General features: G+C 39.8%; 1 long non-coding RNA gene across 2 annotated transcripts in view; it reads left to right on the forward strand.

Annotated features, from left to right (window-relative positions):
- Positions 1-8,388: 8,388 nt before the first annotated feature.
- Positions 8,389-22,247, forward strand: part of LOC309609915 — a 37,872-nt gene continuing 24,013 nt past the window's right edge. The window contains exons 1-2 of one of the 2 annotated variants that reach the window (XR_014233651.1): positions 8,389-14,484; positions 16,034-21,703. This is a non-coding gene — a long non-coding RNA (uncharacterized lncRNA). Of the gene's footprint in view, positions 14,485-16,033; positions 21,704-22,247 lie in introns of those variants that run through there. The other variant, XR_014233650.1, reaches the window with a different exon arrangement.

The raw sequence follows: 22,247 nt of genomic DNA on the forward strand, positions 1-22,247 counted from the left end.
GATCAATGGAACAGGATAGAAAGCCCAGAGATAAACCCACGCACCTATGGTCAACTAATCTGTAACAAAGGAGGCAAGGATATACAATGGAGAAAAGACAGTCTCTTCAATAAGTGGTGCTGGGAAAACTGGACAGCTCCATGTAAAAGATGAAATTAGAACACTCCCTAACACCATACACAAAAATAAACTCAAAATGGATTAGAGACCTAAATGTAAGACCGGACACTATAAAACTCTTAGAGGAAAACATAGGAAGAACACTCTTTGACATAAATCACAGCAAGATATTTTTTGATCCATCTCGTAGAGTAATGGAAATTAAAACAAAAATAAACAAATGGGACCTAATGAAATTTAAAAGCTTTTGCACAGCAAAGGAAACCATAAACAAGATGAAAAGACAACCCTCAGAACAGGAGAAAATATTTGCAAATGAATCAACGGACAAAGGATTAATCTCCAAATTATATAAACAGCTCATGCAGCTCAGTATTAATAAAACAAACAACCCAATCCAAAAATGGGCAGAAGACCTACATAGACATTTCTCCAAAGAAGACATACAGATGACCAAGAAGCACATGAAAAGCTGCTCAACTTCACTAATTGTTAGATAAATGCAAATCAAAACTACAATGAGGTATCACCTCACACCGGTTAGAATGGGTATCATCAGAAAATCTACAAACAACAAATGCTGGAGAGGGTGTGGAGAAAAGGGAACCCTCTTGCACTTTTGGTGGGAATGTAAATTGATACAGCCACTATGGAGAACAGTATGGAGGTTCCTTAAAAAACAAAAAATAGAATTACCATATGACCCAGCACTCCCACTACTGGGCATATACCCAGAGAAAACCATAATTCAAAAAGACACATGCACCCCAATATTCACTGCAGCACTATTTACAATAGCCAGGTCATGGAAGCAACCTAAATGCCCATCGACAGAGGAATGGATAAAGAAGATGTGGTACATATATACAATGGAATATTATTCAGCCATAAAATGGAACGAAATTGGGTCATTTGTAGAGACGTGGATGCATCTTGAGACTGTCATACAGAGTGGTGAGTCAGAAAGAGAAAAACAAATATCGTATATTAACGCATATATGTGGAACCTAGAAAATGGTTCAGCTGAACCGGTTTGCAGAGCAGAAATTGACACAGAAGTAGAGAAAAAGCATATGGACACCAAGGGGGGAAAGCGGCAGGGGTGGGGGGTGGTGGTGGTGGGATGAATTGGGAGATTGGGATTGACACGTATACACTGATGTGTACAAAATGGATGACTAATAAGAACCTGCTGTATAAAAAAATAAATAAAATTAAATTTTAAAGAAAAATCTGTGAACCTCAGTTTCTTCTTTCACACAGCAAGCATAGAAAGAAGAACCTCCCAAGTTTATTGTGAAGATTAGAGACAATTATTACATATAAAGTACCAGAAACAAAGTCTGCACTCAATAAATGGTAATATTGTTATTATATTTTGTTTAATTATTAATCATTCATCAACTGTTGATGGAGCATCAGCTATGTGACAAGCATATGATGGGTGGCGAGGATACAAAGATAAGCATATCCCTGCACTGCACTTTCTGAGACCTTATAGTCTATTAACTGCACTGTATTAAGTTCATCAGAGGAAAGTTACAGGTTTAGTAAGAAAGCCTAACAAGGACACCTTATTGAAATGCATGGTTGGGCTTCCCTGGTGACGCAGTGGTTAAGAATCTGCCTGCCAATGCAGGGCACACAGGTTCAAGCCCTGGTGCGAGAAGATCCCACATGCCGTGGAGCAACTAAGCCCATCCGCCACAACTACTGAGCCTGCGCTCTAGAGCCCGTGAGCCACAACTAGTGAGCCCACGTGCCACAACTAATGAAGCCCGTGCACCTAGAGCCCGTGCTCCGCAACAAGAGAAGCCACCGCAATGAGAAGCCCATGAGCCGCAACGAAGAGTAGCCCCCGCTCACTGCAACTAGAGAAAGCCCGCGCACAGCAACGAAGACCCAACACAGCCAAAAATAAATAAATTAAATAAATAAATAAATAAATAAAATTTATTAAAAAAAAGAAATGCATGGTCTAGGATAGTTTCTCTGATAAACATTTAAACTGAGTCTGAAAAAGATAAGGAGGTATTAACCCGGTGAAGAATGCTGGAGAGATGGGTATGGACAGAGGAACAGCAGCATGAGACTGAAGCAGGAGAGGACTTGTACATTCTTAGAGCTGAAAGAAGGCTGCTGTGGCCTGGTCAGCAAGCAGGAGGGGTGTATAATAAGAGACTAAGAGATAAGCCTTGTGTTTTTCTTAATAGTTAGCCTAGAACCCCTATCCTGAGAGGCTAGGTATACAGTACTATGGCCGTGGTATGACCAATTGCCAACAATGTGCAAATACTACCTAGGAAATAGAAGTTAATGACCCATGAAGCAAATCATTTCCAAAAGGTGGTCCACAGGTTCGTGCCATGCTGTGAATAATAAATTTTAGTGCTTCGAGGTGAGGCAAGAAAAATGGGACAATGTAGAGAATTGTTATTAAATTCATTTGATTTTGAATTTTATAATTATGTCCTTACTGGTTTTTGTGAATAATAGTGATGATAGTCGGTTTTATTTTCAATGCCTTTACCTTGAAAAGTAGAAAGGTAGCAACTCTACTGCACCCCAGAAACTATTTTCATCTGACTTTGGGGTTTCTTCCTATGTTCTGTGATATATACAAGTCTAGGAACAATTGACTCAAAAGGCAACAGTGTCTAGATTGATTCTTACCTTAAATAGTTGACTATTTTGTAAGAGGCAGTAGTATAGAAGAAGCAGAAGTAGAGCCTCCTGCATCCTCAAGGTGAAGCTATTGAATCTTTGTTTGAAATTTTTGCTTATTAAAAAGAAAGGTAATACATCAGGGACTGAAAATTCATATTCACATTCACACACATATAATATTCTTTATGTAGAAAATGCATCAGGGAAACAGCACTGTAATTTTTCTGTGAAATATAAATGCCAAACACATGCATAATTTATACAACATAAAACCAACAGACCATGTAGGCTTGGTGTTTAATTATGATCCCTTGCTTCTTCCTGATGAGCACCATTAATCAGCCCAATCAGTGTCTGAAATGTCCTATTTCTGTCTACAGATAAACACCCAACTGGAGGTATTAAAAAATTTTTAATTGAAATGTACTTTTGTACAAAGCATTTCTCAGCCTAAATGTAATAACTGGAATTTAAAAGCAAATAATCAAATGATTGACAAAAACAGTAATATTTTTTTCTGAGATTTTTAGAGATATATGGAAAAGTATAATTTTAAGCATCTTGACCTTTTGCTCAAGCAAAACTTCCTCCTGTTTAATTAGTTTGTGATTCTTTTTTTTTTAAAAAAAAACCTCTAGAGTTGCTGCTGTAATACTGATAAACTTAGAAGGGACCTTCATGCTTTTATGTAATTGTGTATTAGAATATTCGGCCTGATGGATATCCAAAGGCTAGAACAATCTCTCAATGGTTTCACATTTTCTAACTTACATTTTCTAACTCCCTCCACGTTTTCAAAGAGAAATGAAATCGACTGATAAGACAGGCTGTAAGCATTAAGACTTAGATCTTGTTTTTCCTTTACAAATCTCATTCTACAGCTGCTCCACTACATTGCCATAACAACATGGATCTACGGAACATTTTCAAATGGCCTGAAGGGACATTTCCTGCATGGAGGCTACCAACATTTATAAGGTAAACATTGCCATTTGTTTCCTCAAAAGTAGATTGAAAACCTGATTTCAGCTCTACTCCTATCACACTAGAAGCAGCCTTGTCATTTGTTAAGATAGCCATTGTGTCCTCTCTAGTAGAAGAACAAGCTCAGTCACAGGCTTCTCCAAGTCTCATCCATCACGTTCCTCACGGCAGAGGCTGCTCCCATCAATCACTGTGCACTCTCAATTCTCTCTACCCTGTAATCGCTCCGGACAGTGCATTGCACTGTGCTGGATTCCAGGCTGCTTTACAAATATCATCTGGTAATTTCATCCATACGTATGTTTCAAATGCCAATTCGTTTATAAATTTGAAACAGAGCACTACTACTACTATTGCTCCTTATTTCCTAATAGTTTTATTCACTTTATATCCTTACTAACTGCTTGCAGGATAAATGGATAGACATCAATATAGCAGGGTGGTTAACAGCATGAACTTCAGGTTTGAATTAAGCTGAAGTCCTAGCTTCATCATCTATTAGCTGTGAAACTTTGGACAAGTTATTTAAACTCTCTAAACCTTGGGTTCTTCATCAGCAAACCAGGGATGTTAGTACCTATTTTATAAGTTTCTTGTAAGGATGAAATGTTAGGATCATGGTAGGACAGTTATCTAATGCAAAATAAGGGCCTAAGAGATGTTTGTTTTTATAGTCACTGTTTGTCCCACTCACTCGACAACTATTTTCTGAGCACCTACTATGTTCCCAGCACGTTCTAAAGGCTGAGTAATGAGTGGTGAATAAAAGAGACATGGTCTATGTACTCTATGGGGCTTACACCCTGGTGAGGGAGAGGCACAATAAACAAATCAGCATATAATTATAAATAGTGACAAAGGCTGAGAGAAAGACAGATGCTGTGATAGAGAACACCAGAGAAAGATGGGATAATCTGGAAGGGCTTCCCGGAGAAGGTTATCTTTAAACTCCGACCTGAAAGATGAGGAAAATACCCAGTGAAGAGTGGGAGAAGGCAGAGGACAGAGGCTGAGTGGGAAAGCACTATGAAGTAGGTTGAGGGTCTGGAGCACGCTTAGTAAGAAGTATTGATCAGACTGAAAGAGTTTCAGAAGCCAGAAAAGGCAGAATCTTGTAGGACGTGGGAAGAAGCTTGGATTTTACTCTAAATTCAATAGGAAACTATTGAGAAGTTTTAAGGAGGAGAGTGGCATGATCTGATTTCTGTTTTTAGGAAATTACTCTGGTTATCATGTGATAATTTGGAAAAATGCAACAGAAGTGGATGGACAAGTTAGGAAGCTGTTGCAATAGTCCAGGAAGGAGATGATGGCGACTTGGACTTAGTGGCAGGGGTGCCAGTAGAATCAAATCTCACCATGATATTGACTGGGGGAGGGAGGTGTTGTGGTTGACTTCAATTTCTTCCTGTTTATTTCACTCCTATAACTATCACCAGCCAGCCTTTAGGCTCCCAAAACAGGGTGTAGCAGAATAATAATTTTAGATGTTTACATTAAATATTCTCTTGTAGTTATTCGGTTATTTTCTAGCAACCTTCTCAGAAACTTACTCAACACATTTCCCCATTTACATCAGTATTCCCCAAATCCTGCAATAAGACTTAAGGAAAAGTAAAAATGCTTCATCATCATGAAAACTTTACTCTTTAGCACCAAGCTGAGATGCTGGTAATCTGTGATGCCTTGTTTTAATCCCATCCAATGCAACAAAAATTACTGAGCCTCGCCTCTATGAAATTTGTTTTTTGCCTTACCTGGAAGCCTCAAGGATTCTCTACATAATTTATTTTGCTTCAAATTTATATGTGCCTACTTTCATTCCCTTATAAACAACACCAACAGATGGTATGGAATATTTGGGTGCATAATGATTAAGTCTGAATTTGGTGAGAACTCAAAGATTAAGGTTATTCTTAGCAAAACAAGTAATCCACTGCCAGGACTCTAAAGTGTTTCATGATTTATATCAAAAGAACACCTATGGAAGCACACCATGTGACTTGCAGATCTCCGTTTAAAACCATATATACCTGAAATAAGAATCCGTGTACATTCACCCACAAACACTATCTCAACACCATGAAAGAAATGAGTGACTCCATCTTTCTGTGTTAGGGAGTAGATTCTGAAACTAATCTCAATCACCACTTGATGCATGTTCCATCAAAATGCAGGCCACCAAGGTGTGCAATACATTCTGGCTATTTAAACATCTTTATGGGATTTTTCTCAACAAGTGGGAGCAAGGCAATTCTTCTACTCTTACTATGTGTAGAAAATAGTTAACAGGAGGATACTTGAGAAAATATCACAGGGTCATTTCATTGTCCCATAGCTCAGCATGCTGTAGTTTGAAACAACCAAAGATCCAATTCATCCTATCTGTTGTAGTCCCAGAACTACCTTTTTAAAGAAAATTTTATATCTAAAATCAGAAAACTCAGCCTTAAAGTAATTCAACCCAGATTAGGCAATTTTGATAGCAGAGAAGAGAAAACAAAAACACTGAAGACAGCATAGCATGTCGTCCAGAAAGATGAGATGTGGGTGTGGAACCAGACTAGGGGCAGCAACACAGAATGATGAAGCATTTGGAAGAGGAGATGGAGTGGGAGAATTCCAGAATTCCAAAGAAAAGTTTTATCTAATAATTAAAATGGCATCCACCAGTTATCAAGCATATGCCAAGGGCCAGACACTATACTAGACACTTCATGAATTTTATCTCTAATTCTTGCAGTAACTCTACAAGGCAGGTCTTAAGTATTCTCATTTTTTGACGAGGAACCAAATCTTCATAAGGTTATACACCAGGCTTTAACATTCCTCAGCTAGGAACTGCAGAGCCAGAATTTGATGTCATTTCTATCCATCTGTAAAGACCAGAACTGCCTGGTAGGGTTGTTCAACCTACACAACCCTATACAATGGTCCTGTTAAAGCCCATCTCTTTCCACAAAAACACATTTTCCAAAGTTTAAGTTTTAAACACTGACATTTAGAAGCCCTAAGCTCAAAGCTGCAGTCCTAAGGTGAATCTGAGAAGCCCCAAGCATTTTTGATGGAAGGAAGACCATATTGACACATTTTCAGAAATATGGCAGAGTAGTTCAGGGAAACTCTGACAGGGAGACCAAGGTGGCACATGACAAATGGATTCTGGGTGATCTATTTTGAGCAAAATTCGGGGAGAAGAGGATGTGGAACTGCACATAGTGGCTGACTTTATGAAGAGTGTGGCAGATATTGGCAATTGCCCTCTTATTTCTTTTAGGAACAGAACCCCCGAGTTTTAGCTGGGTTTAGCTGTTCAGCTAGATGCTTTCCCAGGCTCCTTGGCAGCTAGGTTCCAACCAGTGGAGTTTCTGGTTGACATCTGTCGGATTAAAAACAAATCTGGACTTTATTCGAAAGGATTGTTGAGAAGCATTGGGGAGGGATGATGGCAATGGGAGGGAAGAGAACTATTACAGCAGGGAGAACACTCTGACCACATGATCCGCATGTGTCAGGCAAAATGGGTTTCTTCCACCAAGAGGAGGAAGCAAGGCTAGACAGAACCAGGTGCGGGGAAGTGGGATGAAAGGGTGGCAAATTCGGACAGCAGATCAAAGAATGTTTCACCCTGAGTCCAGCCCATTTTCTGGGAGACCCTTAACGAGGGGCTGTACCCCGGCTCAGGCTGAGGGAAGGCCAAACTTCAAGGGGCTCAAGGGAAGGAGAAAATCTTAACCAAAGCTTGGTTAATAAATATTTTGTTCCCAGTGATCAGTGGGGACCAAACCATTCTGCTAATCAGTTAGGAAGCAAAGAATGGGAATTTGGAGGGTCTGTGTCTGGTCTTGTCATACACAAACAAGAGCGGCATCTTGAGTCTTTTCTAAATCATGGGTAAGTGTGGTTCTTTGCAGTAAGTTGTTTCCCAGAACACAAAGAGTAGGAGGGATTTCTTTAACCATTGCGGGTTTCCAGAATCACAGGGCTCTGGTAAAGTTTGACATGGTCATAATCTTAAGAGGAATCTGCTTGCCTGTACTTCCTCTTTGGCCTGTTAGTGGTTGGAGCTTAGACGTGGTGGCGATGAGTCACCCTAACGGAGGGTATAACCTAAAATGGGAGGAACCTGGGTGCCTGAATGACTTTGTGGAACAGAGCTGTCAGCTTGCCCTGGTCAGCTCACCTACCTTTGGACTATTAGGAAAGAGAGAAATAAGCTTCTATCTAGTTTGCAACGTTTTATTTTTAAGTCTCCAAGTTGTAGCCACTTAGCGCATCCCCTCATGATTAAAAATAGTCCCTGCAAACGAGAAATTTTTTGTGTTTTTGGCATCATGGTCAACCTGTAAGCATCATCTTCAAATATGAGAGATAATACTAAATGCAGAGCTCCCTTGCAAGTATTCATATTCTCATTAATGTATGAACACCTGAAGCATCAAAAATTCAATTTTGCTCTTCTTTTTCTATGTCACATAGGAAAAGAATTCTGTTTCAGTTCCTGAATTGCATTTAAAAACTTTCCACTCACCTAGCATTGGAACATAAAAAAAGGAAAATGCACTTATTTCTAACTAAATAATATATATTAATGTATGTATTTGTTATGCTATTGTTGGGGCTCTTAAAAAGTTGCTTAAAATGGCATAATGTTCTACCATTTGATTCAAATGGCCTTTAGGTCAGTAATATACTCCTTAATTGGAAATGTGGGCATAGGAAGATACAGAAGTTTGACCAGTAGTGTTTAAAAGAACAAACTAATTGCTATCAACTATGTATCACTTCCTGTTAGACCCTGTAACGCACCCATCAAAGGCTGTTCCCAAAGGTAGCACCCACATGATGTACTTTGCTAATTGAACAATTACATGTATGCCTATTGCTAGTGGCACAGCTTGTCAAATTCCAAAGATATTTCCTTTCTTATTTAAATTTCTCAAGCAGTCCTAATAACGTAAATAAGAGTTATCGATTAGTCTATGTTCCTCTAGTGAAAAAATAGTCCCATATCAAAACTGCCTAGGAAGGCTGTTTGTTCAATTTAATCTAAACAAAGAATTGGGTAAGAGCACTCACTGCAGCCTCTTTGATTCACTGGATCATTGAATTCACTGTCTCAGTTAAGTTCTTAATGATTTTCAAATACATTTTGGAGAAGTTACCTATCCTAGCAAAAAATGAGCCTTTACGATTTTAATTCCCTGCATCTCCTCTGTATTTTATGTGTGACTTTAATATGCTGTGAAATTATTCCAAATCTTTATTGTCCATTGTTCCCTTTTTAAAAACAGGTCCAGAACAGACATGAGACAAGCAACCAAATATATGGCATCGTTTTTCACCTAAATACTCAGAGTTTCAAAAGCATTCTTTCCTCTCCCAAGCCACCCCTTCTCCTCGTGGCTTCTAAAAAGTTCTACTTAAATGGATAAGCTCCCCACTGGGGACATTATCAATTAAGAACTTCTGCTCCAGCCTTTGCACTTTGCAGTAATTCAACAATCTTTTATATGTTAAAAACAATCTCGGGCTTCCCTGGTGGCGCAGTGGTTGAGAGTCTGCCTGCCAATGCAGGGCACGCGGGTTCGAGCCCTGGTCTGGGGAGATCCCACATGCCGCGGAGCAACTGGGTCCGTGAGCCACAACTACTGAGCCTGCGCGTCTGGAGCCTGTGCTCCGCGACAAGAGAGACCGCGATAGTGAGAGGCCCGTGCACCGCGATGAAGAGTGGCCCCCGCTTGCCGCAACTAGAGAATGCCCTTGCACAGAAACGAAGACCCAACACAGCTAAAAATAATAAAATAAATAAATAAATAATAATTTAAAAAATAAAGGAATTCCTTTAAAAAAAAAAAAATCTCACTTCCAAGATTTGGTGTTTCTTGCTAATGCAAAACATCACTGGAAAAGGTCATCCTTTTTTCTACAGTGGAACCAACAAAGGAGAAGGGCACTAAGCCTTAAGAAATTCACTAAAACCTTTTTTCCTTTTCATTCAAGCTTAAAACCTTACCTATCATTACAAAATGAAACAGAAATTTACCAGTCATTAGACTGAATTTGCTAATAAATAAGTACTTTTCTGCTTTTGAAAATCCTTTACAAAAAAGATTAACAAAAGCAGTTCCTATCAAGGTGATTATTGTACATGCTTTTACTTTTTAAAAGAAACCAATTTCCCATGTTCTTACTTTGATAGGTTAATGCTAAACTCCACAAGAAGAAATCTTTTGGAAATGTGGACATAACCTGGGTTAGACATATTCCAGTGCTTTTCTCAGATGTTTTGGGTCCTTTCTTAAACATTCTAGGTTTGGTATGCAATATGAAACGCAATTGGGTAAAGGACGGTTCTAAGTTCCTTTGTATGTGCTGTTCAAAAAATAAGTTTACAAAGTCAAAAGTCAGTGCAGTGTGTGTATGCAATAATTTTGTATGTCTGTGTGACAAACCTGTACAATTGGTCGGCTACTGTTAACTGCTTTCTCTCCAGCACCTGTTTAACACAGCATAACGTGGTAGATACTCAATAAAAGATTACTGAATTGAAAGGATGGTTGACGTGTAACAAAGATTACATATAACCGTTAGTTTAAAATGCCTACTTTTTTAAACAACTGATTCTCAAAAAAAAGCGAATACGAGATTTATTGCTAAATTACTGAATACCTATAAAGGAGTGTTTAACCTACTCCAACCTACACAATATGTCGACGGGATGTGAACACTCTTAATTAGCTGCATCCATTGGACAAGTTTCCCTACCTCACTGAGATCACCGTCTCCCTCTTAAAATAGAATATTGGGTGCTCGGGAGGCCGCGGAGACAGGTCGAAGCTCGCCCTCGCGATGACTTCCGGCTGGTGCGCCTCCCGACAGTGTCGTGCGGGGCGGGGCCTGCCGGGCGGAGCAGATCGCGCGATGTTTGCGGTCGGTCGTGGCCAAAGTGAGCTGGAAGGTCTTGGAGCGAAGACCCATCACCCAACGCTCAGTTTTGCAAACTGCTATAGTTCAGCCTGCGACGCTTGTGATTAGAGTCAACAATTTGTAATGGCCAGCTCTCACCTGATGCATTCGTAAGGTATGGCTTCTCCACCAGCTTTCTTAAAAGTCTGGCTCACGTTGAACATCTTAAAAGCATTAATCTTCCGAGACCTGATAATAAAACTATGGGATAAATTGGATCACTATTACAGAGTTGTCAAGTGACATTGCTGCCCTATCAAAGTCCAACCACAGGTCTCTTGCCCACTAAAACATGTGGCGATGATCAGGCCAAGATCCACGACAGTCTGTACTGTGCTAAGGGGCCTGGCTCTTGCATACAGGCGCGTTGATGAGGACAAGGGAAGGACCCATGAGCTGGAGCATTCGGCCGTAAAATGTATGAGAGGAATTCTCTACTGCTATGTGCGTCAGGCCCATAAGGTCCAGCAGTTTAAGCAGGATCCACTCCCAACATATCTTTACTCTATCTTCAAGGCACGGACAGGGGATGAGATCCTCTCCTATGAGGAATATGGTCATCTTCGGATAAATGCAGTGTCACTCTATCTCCTTTACCTTGTGGAAATGATTTCCTCAGGACTCCAGATTATCTATAACACTGATGAGGTCTCTTTTATTCAGAACCTTTTATTTTGTGAAGAAAGCACTTACTGTGTACCTGACTTTGGTGTCTGGGAAAGAGGAAGCAAATATAATAATGGCAGCACAGAGTTGCATTCGAGGTAATTTGCTGATTTATCAGCGTTTTTGTTTTTGTTTTAATTTAAATGTGTGAAATTTGAATATGAATAAAAATCAAAGTACTAGATTGGAAAACATAAAAATAAAAAATAAAATGGAACTAATATTAATGATGACAATTAAATCAGACAACACACACATTGTGCCCAGCATTGCACCAGGCATGTAGTAGATACCCATTAGATGGTAATAATTATTTTGTTTTACAAGAGTGAAAAGAAGAGTTTATTCTACCTGGTGACTCTGTTCTGATTCTGAGGGAAAGTAGCAAATTTTTATAATATGTATGAACTTTTCATCTTATGTATAAACGTTGCCTTCTCTCTCCTCTTTTTTTAGAAGAGTGGGATAGAGGGCTGACCAGTACCTGGAAAGAAAACAGCTGCATCCTTACACCTGACCTTCCAGGATACCCCCTCCCTCATCATTGCCACCTCTCTTGCTTTTGTCTGATTTCTGCATGTTGATCTCGATTTGTCTTGGGTCTGCATGGAGCCACCTGCAGGGCTTTTGTTTCTCCACCTATTGAGTCTCCCTCTGAGTAGAAAAAAGAAAAGATTTCCAGAGTCTGGACAAGAACATTTTCTTAAGTACCTAACAATAAAAGGGGCATGAAACTATTTACCAACTTCACTTAAATCCGGTAAAATTGCCATTTACAGGGTGTTGCGTTAAGTTGATTGCTTTCCTTTCTCTAAATAAAGACTTAAATTTCAGCTCACAGGAAAAACTGATACCAAGAGAAGCCACTGGTGAAATGATACAAGCAGCCCCGGACGGGGGAATGTTAGAGGCAGGGTGGGGAGGAAAACAAAACTTGAACCAAAACCTTCACCGCATGTTTCATTTTAGAGTAATAATTAATCAAAAACAAACTAAATGTCAAGTTTCCTTGGATTATTATTCTCCCGGTCACGAGGCCACTTTTCATTGTTTCTCGGCGTGATCCTGAATAGAGATATTGTACAGCCCACATTAGGGAGAGAAACTAGTTGCTCTCAACTCTGACCACAGATGTAAAATAACAGCCTCTGTTATTCTTTCAGAAGTTTTGACTTCATTTTTTCTGGGAACTATAAAAAGAAATCTTTTTTGTTGCTACAGTTTTGCTGTGCTAGATGCTTTGTATTGCTTCCCTTCAGTCTGGTCTTAAGAGATGAGCTTTATCCTGCATACCTATTAGCAAAGAAAAGTGTCTTAGAATCCCTACACAAAAGAATTATTTTGTAGAGGTGTCCGGCCATAGGTTTATATTCATTCCTGGTTCCTCAGGTGACCTATCACGCATAACAAATTTTTTGAAGCGATTAGAAAAAAGATGGTGAGACTAAAGACGAATTTGAAAGTTCACTGTATCCAATAACCCAAGAAGAACTTTAAAAGAAAAAAAAAAAAAAATTCAGAGAGACAAAGTGGTTTCTAAAATAAATAAACAAGGATCTGCCTTAAAAAAGTAGTTGACAGCTTCTCTCCCTCTTTTCCAGGCTCAGCCACCAGCAACAGACAAAAGGCCTCGTTTGCACAGCTGTTGCCCAGAGAACTGAACAAAGCGCTGAAACTTTAACTTGAATTTGAAAAAAAAAAAAGTCAACTGACAAAAAAAGCACAGATATCAGGGAAGTCAACAAAGAGGCAAAAAACTTTGTGAGGTCAGGAAGAATTTTCTAAAAGGTAAATTTCCTGGGAGCTTGAAGGAAACTGGAAATTGGAGTCTGATAAAGGCACGGGGGCTGAGCTCTGGAAGCTCCCATCCCCGCACAGCCACCAGAGTGAAGATCACAACAGCAGGGAGAAATCCATTGCCCAGGATGGTGGAGCAGAAAAGGCCACAATTTCTTCAGAGCTCGGAAGCTGGAGCCAAGTGAGGGATAACTTCAAGAAAGAGCCTGCCTCATATCGTTTCTTCTAACTTCTGGAGTCTGCCTTAGAATGAGTCTCTGTCATGGGGAGAGGGAGGATCCGGGAAAGACAGAAGAAGGTAGTAATGTTTTTACATCCCCTTCATTTTAAATATTTTTCTTGTCCTTTATTTTTTTTTAACAATATATAAAGCCTCACCAAAGAAGAGGCAACTAGTATTTTACAAGTAAAGCCTCTTGGGAAAATAAGCAATATACTGGTTTAGGCTATTTATGATTTATAGACTATCAGTTTCAAAAAAAAAGCTTGAAGCATCCATACAATAGAAACTATGAAAACAATTAGAACATTAAACCAGGAATCAAAGAACAAGATGGCAGGATCTAATGGGGACAGGGAGAGGGAGTAATTGTACTGGAAAATATAGAAACCGTCTTCTCCTTTGCTGTATCAGCTGTGATATACAGAACTAAAATTTAACTTCAACTGCAGTGAATTCAGTTCTTTTTTTTTTTTTTTCAGTCCTTTTCCAGCTGCAATAAGAAATGCTGAAGGAATTTCAAGTACAGTCCCAGAAATAGTAATTAAATGTTCACAACATACCGCCTATGCATTGGGTTTGCCCAAAAGTTCATTTGGGTTTTTCCATCAGAGGTTATGGGAAACCATATGAACTTTTTGGCCAGCCCAATACTAGACACCCCCCCCCTTGAAGAGTCTTGGAGTCTTATGAGAAAGAGAAATAAAAACAAATAGTCTCAATGCAATATGATCAATTTGGGTTGCATTTCTTTTCATATATACTATAGGAGAGGTTCTGTGGGGCTAGGGAAGGAAAGCCTTCACTTGTTGGGAAAGAGAAAAAGCATTACTAACACTTCATATGGGTGATATATTGGCAGGGGCTTAAAAGAAGACCAATTTTCCAAATGGAAAAGAGGGAGGACAGTCCCCAAAGAAACCATGCATGCAAATGGACAGAGGAGGAAAGACCACAGCGTGTTCAGGAAGATTTCACCATTGAGGGGCTGGGGATAAGGTGGAAAAGTAGCTTGGAACTGTGAAAAACTATAAAGAAGACACTGAAGAGCTTTTTAACAGGTAAGTGACAGTATCCTATTTCAGTTTTAGAAGCCAGTTGCATGTTGCAACTTGGAGAGTGGATAAGAGTAAGGGTGAAATTAAAGCAAGGAAGGAGGCTGTTTTAGGGTTCTTCAGAGAAACAGAACCAATAGGATGTGTGTGTATGTATATATATTGTATAACAAGGGGTTTCTTTTAAGGAATTGGCTCACACAATCACAGAGGATGGCAAGTTTAAAATCTGCCGGCTGGGCTGGCAGGCTGGAGACCCAAGAGAGCCGATGCCACAGTTCTAGCTGAAGGCTCTGTGCTGTAGCAACAGAAAGAGCCAATCAGTGTTGCAGTTGAAGTCCAAAGGCAGGATGCTGAGATTTCTCTCTTGCTTGGGGGAGGTCGGTCATTTTGTTCTATTCAGGCCTTCAACTGATTGGATGAGGCCTGCCCACATTACGAAGAGCAATCTGCTTTACTCAAAGTCCACTCATTTAATGTTAATCTCATCCAAAACACACTCCCAGAAACGTCCAAAATAATGTTTGATCAAATATCCAGGTACCCTGTGGCCCAGTCAAGTTGACACATAAAATTAACCATCACAGAGGCTATTAGTGTATATAGAGGCTATATAGCATACATGAGACATGGTATAGGGTCTGGACTAAGCTCAGAGCAATCGGGACAGGAAAAAATAAATAAGATGTAGGGGAAAATTGAATATGAAGATATAAAAGGGACATTGTTAGGATGAAATCAAGATTGGTAGTTTGAACAAATATGTATAGGAAAAAAAACTGAATTAGATGGCCAGTAACCTCCAAGGATACATTTTTCTTTTAGTTCTTTTCTTTTCCTATAGCAAATCCAAGTTTCTTCTGCCTCCTGGTGCCTATATTCACAATTCACATTTTTTTCTTATTCCAAACTGCATCATCAGTTACTCTAAGAATCATTATAGTTGCAAAGGATATTTCATTGATCAGATTTCATATGTGTGAGGATACATATTTCTTGATCTATTTTGAAATATGCATTTACTTCTTGTGAAATCTGGTAATTTGAATACACTTCTTTGCCTCTGTTTCTACCCAAACAAAATGTATAAACACATAGGAACAAGAATACATAGGAAATAACAACAGAGAGAAATAGTGACAAAATTTTGAGAACCGGAATTAGGTAGACTGAGTGATAAATCAAAGGAAAACAGAAAATCAAGAAATTAAATTCCCCCACAAAACCCAAGAAGAACTCAGCAATTGGAGAAACAATTCGCTTCTGAAAGGAGATGGGAGGTGTTCAAGGGGAGCAGAAAGTCTAATGTAAAAATCAACTAAATTTCTAAATCACCTCCCCAACTCCCTGCAACTAGCTGTCTGCCTGTCACCAACCCCAGCAGAAGACTGGAGGTTTTCTCTTTGGAGAAGTTGAAACAAAAGAAATATGGACTTGAGGACAATAGTCAGAGCTAGGGGCAAAAGATGTGTGTCATAATGAAAACTACAATTAAGTGAAAAATCTGCACTCATAATGGTAAAGTCTCCAATGCCTTTACCCCTTTTGTTCCCAGAATGCAGCAGCTTCAGCGATAAACCTCAAGCAAGAGATAGGAAAATCTGACCAACCCAAGAGAAAAAGACCCACAGAGGCAGATAGCTGGAGATTCCCCATTGAAAGACCCAGGTTCCATCCTAATCATCCAACAATGAAGCCAGCAGTTGACAAGCCTCTCCAGTGCACGCAGAACTTACAATCAGCTTTTTAGTGCCTTACAGTTAAACATAAAAACACCATCAAGGATCATTGGGCATGATGAAGGCTTTTAATATGAAAGTAGAAGGCAAAACAGGAAAAAGGAAAAGTGATGACCTACAACACAAGAGGCAAAAGAAAATGTCATACACCAAACTCTAGTGTCCCCAGGTAGAGAGGAGAAACTATTACACCCATTAAATAAAAACAGGATGCTTTTTAAAAAGTAATCCTTAGAGAACAAGCCCTCTTAGAATTAAAAAATGGCAGAAATAAAAATGTCAATAAAAGTGTTGGAAAATAAAGTTGAAGCTGTCCAAAAGGAAATAAAACCACCAATAAGTAAAAAATACAAAAAGAAGCTGAGAAAAAGAAAATGGGCAAGAAAGTTGAACATTCAAATGACAGAAGTTCCAGAATGAGAGAACAGAGCAATGGAGAAGAGGAAATTATCAAAAAGAAAACACCAAGAAAAGTTCCCAGAACTGAAAGAGGTGAGTTTTCAGGTGGAAGGAGCCTAGAACCCCAGTGATCACCAGCCCACTGGAAGCACACATATACACACCAAGCATATTATAGAAGAACTTCAAGATATTGGGAATAAAAAGGTCCTTTTAAAAAAAAAGTCCTAAAAGCTTCCAGAGAGAAAAAGCAGATCACATACAAAGTTATCAGGAATGAAAATTACATTGGCAGTTCAAGAATTCCTGGAAGCTACAATACGGTCAAAATTCTAGAAGAAAATGATTTGCAGCTTAGAATTCTAACCCATTTGAATTATCAATCATGCGTGATTACAGAATAAAGCAAGGTCTCAGAAGTTTTCTCTCTTCAATGCTCTTTCCCAGAAAGCTACTAAAGCAGTGATTCCCAAAGCAATGTCAGCATCACTTAGACATTTGTTTAGAAATACAAATTCTGAGACCTCACTCCAAATCTACTGAAGCAGAAACTCGGGGGCTGGGGGGGTGGGGGGAGGCTACAATCTTTGTCCTATCAAACCGTTTGGGTGCAAGCTAAAGCTTGAGAAACACTTTACCAGTGGATGTACTCCCCCCAAATAAGGAGTGAACCAAGAAAGAGGAGACATAAGCTATCAGTACAGGACACACAACACAGAGAGTCCAGAACTGAAGGACAGAGGCTACAGGGGGATATAACAAATTAACATCTACGACATGACTCTTATTTTTCTAAAAATTTTCCATTTATTATGTTCAAATCATCCCAACAACCTCTTGAACCTTATGAACTTCATCCCAAGCAGTCTAAACCCAGGACCCGTAGGCTCTTAATTACAACATAGACTGCATGTGCCATAAAAACCGGGGACTTCCCTGGTGGTCCAGTGGTAAAGAATCTGTCTTCCAATGCAGGGGACTCAGGTTCAATCCCTGGTCAGGGAACTAAGATCCCACGTGCTGCAGGCCAACTAAGCCCACGCGCCACAACTACTGAGCCTGCGCACCTCAACTAGAGATGCTGCGTGCCGCAAACTACAGAGCCCACATGCCCTGGAGCCTGCACACCACAACTAGAGAGAAGCCCGTGCACCGCAACAAAAGATCCCTCATGACACGACTAAGACCGCAGCCAAAAATAAATAAATAAAATATTTTTTTTAAAAAACCATAAAAACCAAGGAAATGCCTGATGTGTTTAAATATATTGAGAGATTTACACCTCTGTGGAAGACTTATAGGGGATAGATACATAGAATACCCAACAAGTAACACTGAGGCAAATATTCCATGGAGAAAGAGTTGAACCAGAAAGAAAATGTAATCACGCTATGTGATGGATATTCATGTGGTCCTATGAGAATAAACACTGAATGATGATTTAACAAAAAATTATGATATCATTATATTAGAAGGATAGCAAGGTGAAGGGTAGCAGAATATGCCACCCCAAAATAGGACTATAGGAATTCAGGACCTGCCACCCCAAAATATGCCACTTTGGTACATTGATCATTTTGAGCTGTTAGTACTTGAAAAAACAGTAAATGAGGGAGAGGCCTTCTCTGAGCTCCTCTTACCTGCCTAAAGACAGATAAGTTCCCCATAAGAAACTCAACTGCCATAAATCCCTTCCCAGCAGTTTCATAACCAGAGAAGATTGATTCTTATCACAGGAGAGGAGACTAGAAATGGACACCTTAACCAGACAAACTTTGTCACAAACTATCATACCTCCCATTTATTCTTCTAAGGCCCCATTCATCATTCCTAAAAATCATTTACCTAAGAGGTGTACATCCCCCCTCACCTTTAACCTATTGAGATGGCATTTAAGTCTGAATTCTAAGCCACCTGGGGGAGTTACTCACTTTTCCCTGGGTCTCTCTCATGGACACATAAGGTATACATGTTAATAAACTGCTGTTTGCTTTTCTCTTGTCAATCTGTCCCTTATTACAGGAATCTCAGCCAAGAACTCAAAAGGGTAGAGGGAAAATCATGTTTCCGTCCCTCCAAAGACAAAATGGGAGAGGCGCAAAGGGGTACACAAGCTAAATTGTCCTCCTCCATATTACGAAGTTAATCGTTCATGCCTAAAACTGAAAAAATAGGAAATAAGAGTATAAACATGGTAATAGCTAAAAGAGTTAAAACTGGTTGCCCCTTTAGAGGAAGGATAGAGAGAAAAGAGACGTAAGAGAGCAGACTTTTCAGTTTTGTTGTAAGCCTCACACAACTATTTGACCTTTTAAATTACTCCTGCATAGTTTGAGAAAAAAAATAAAATCAAGTTAAGAAAATAAACTTAGTACAATGTAGGAGTCAAAATTTAATAAATGTTTCTAAATTTCTTCTGACAGACAATTTCTGCCCTACTCTGTTTTCTGACACTCAAAGAGGAGCAAAAGCCTTCTTGGGGCTTTCCTCTTGTCCCCATAACCCCTCTCTGTCCCCAGCAGAACGCCTCAGACCCTGAGACTCTGGGCTTCAAGTTCAAAGGGACAGATGGGAGAGTCACTGGGGATGCCTCATCCTAACTCTCCCGTGATATTTTGGCAGAGTTGTTTTCTCTATGATCGTGTCTGCAGAAAAAACTCTCTCAATCATCTAGAAGTTTCTACTATGTGTAAGGTTGCCGTGTCTTTGCCTGTGTTTTGATAACATACCCATGAGCTTTTTGGTATCATGCTTTCACTTGTTCATTCATTCATTCATTCAAAAACGAATGTTTAATGAGGCCCTACTATGTGCTAGATACTTACTATTAAGTTTCTTAAAATTATTTTTTCTCAATGCATGGTTTTCATACTTAGGGATTAAGATATTTCAAGGTTCTTTATAATTCCTGCCTTTTTGTGTGTTAATTAGAAAAGGCAACCTTCTGTGATGTAATGATTAATTGAAATAAGGATAAACTAGATTATCTTAAGAAAAGAAAAGCTCCAAGATCTACTTTCTAAATTTAGATCAGGTCAGTTTAAATTTTCTCTTAACCAACATGTCAGTGGTCTCTGTTGTCACAAAAAAATTAAAATGTTAACATTTATCTAAAAGGGTTATCCACCTCCTGCTGCTGGTTTATGAGCAAACAGACTTCTGCATTTCCTCTCAACAGAGAAAAGTACATTTACAGAGTAGAATAGTATTTTGAAGTACTAATCCATGTATCCTCACTCCATCCCATGTGACCCCCATCTCAAATTCAGGCAATTTAACATAAGTCCACCACTGTCCAAAAGGATAGTTATTATGGCAGAACCAGTGTATGAAGAGGACAAATTAAAAATCCTTCAGCATAACCAAAGTAATATTACTCTGGTAATGTACTTGTTAGTTTAAGTTATAACTCAAGGCTTAGTTTCCAGTTATGGACTAAATGTTTGTGTCTCCCCAAAATTCAGATGTTGAAGCCCTAATGTGGCGGCCTTTGAAGGTGGGGCCTCGGGGGGTAATTCGATCATGAAGATGGAGCCTCCATGAGGGAACTAGTGTCCTTATAAAAAGAGAAAGAGAGCTGCCCTTTTTCTCTCCTCTCCATCATGGGAGGATACAAGAAGACGTCTATCTACAAGCCAGGAAAAGGGGTCTCACCAGACACTGAATCTGCTGGTGCCTTGATATTGGACTTCCCAGCCTCCCAAACTGAGAGAAATAAATGTTTGTGGTTTAAGTCACCCAGTCTGTGATATTTTTGTGATAGCAGGCTGAACTAAGGTTACCCAAAGCAGGAATTGAAATCCCAGAAGTGGCCACCTGCCATGCAAATCAGGAGCCCACGCTCCAGAGACAGCCCATAGGAATATACACCTTCTGTTATACACATCTCCATCAATGCTAGCTTTTCTAACTAGCATAATGAATGTTAGAAACAAGGTCTCATTGTGGAAACGAGTGGAATTTCAGATATGTTGTTCAATGAACAGAATACGAAAGTCCACCCAGGGCTTCCCTGGTGGCGCAGTGGTTAACAATCCGCCTGCCAATGCAGGGAGACACGGGTTTGAGCCTTGGTCCGGGAAGATCCCACATGCCGTGGAGCAACTAAGCCTGTGCACCACAACTACTGAGCCTGCGCTCTAGAGCCCGCGAGCCACAACTGCTGAAGCCCGTGTGCCTGAAGCCTGTGCTCCGCAACAGGAGAAGCCACAGCAATGACAAGCCCGCGCACCGCAACGAAGAGTAGCCCCCGCTCACCGCAACTAGAGAAAGCCCGCGCGCAGCAACGAAGACCCTACGCAGCCAAAAATTTTTTAAAAAGTCCACCCAGGCCTGTAACCTGTACCCTCAAGGATTAATGCCCAAGGCTTGACCCACAAATGAACCTGTGTCCAATCATTGAGTCAGAGGACTGCTGGTTGCCTCATGCGACTCCAAGGGTACAGAATTCTGCCTCTGGATATTGTTGCATCTGCTTCAAGTAAACATTTCATGAAAGAGGTAGTTGGAGCACTTCAAAAGAACAGAGAGCTGGGACTTCATCGATCTTACGGAACAGTTTGTATAAATGTTTTTGAGCCTGCCTGCCAATGAATTTTTTTTAATAAGGTCTGTATTTGTGGCATAATTTATGGAGAGTAAGGCAGTTTTGTGGTGGTTACTCTTATTTACTAAAATAACCTAAAGTTGTATGAGACTAAACTGGCTTAGGTTTACAGAATTAGTTGACAGAGAGTGAAGAGCCCTGAATGAAATTTGTAGTCATGACCAGGGAACAGTGCAGCAGAAGAAAGCTTGGATCATATAGCTGAGAATTAAGAGCATGAACATATCAACAGAAGCTACTGTAGTGTAGCGACTACATCTGGAAACCATACACGATGACCTCAGCAAATGACAGCATGGACAACTACTAACCAAGGCCCAGATACTTCCTCCTTCCCCGGAGCCAAGAGGCTACTTAAATGCAATCAGAGAATTGCCTGCATTAAAACTTGAAGTGACTAAGTTGGCCAGGAATTGACTAAAACTATGGTTACTGCCATCAGGAAGAATCGAGTCTCTAAATAGATATTAAATTGGAATTTCTTGCACATCTGAGTTTTGGATTTTGAGAAATTCATACCCACTATATGCCACATGAGGAAAAACAATTCTGGGTCTCTCTCAATTTTTCTCTTCAAGGTCTTTTAAGACTTGACACCTCTGTTGCATTTTCTCCTCTAGTTAGGTATTCAGGAGTGACCCCATGATCCCCCTAGACTCTTCTTTGTAATCCAAAGTCTGGTTCAAAGCCCAAAAAGGGATATTCACGTCTTGCTGAAAATCAGGGAGAAAAGAAAGGCAGCATCTTAAGTATGTAGGTATGTGTCTTAGCTTGCGCTTCTATAACAAATACCATAGATTGGATGGTCTAAACAACAAACGTTTATTTCTTACAGTTCTGAAGGCTGAGAAGTCCAAGGTCAAGGTGTCAGCAGATTTGGTGTCTGGCAAGAGCCTTCTTGGCTTATAGGCAGCCACCTTCTCACTGTATCCTCACATGGCAGAGAGAGAGATCATCTTTCTCACGTCTCTTTTTATAAGGGCACTAATCCCTTGCACTGGGGCTCAACACTCACAACCTAATTA

The sequence above is a fragment of the Balaenoptera borealis genome (assembly GCF_965194805.1).
Source record: "Balaenoptera borealis genome assembly, chromosome: 13".
NCBI classification, from domain to species: Eukaryota; Metazoa; Chordata; class Mammalia; order Artiodactyla; family Balaenopteridae; genus Balaenoptera; species Balaenoptera borealis.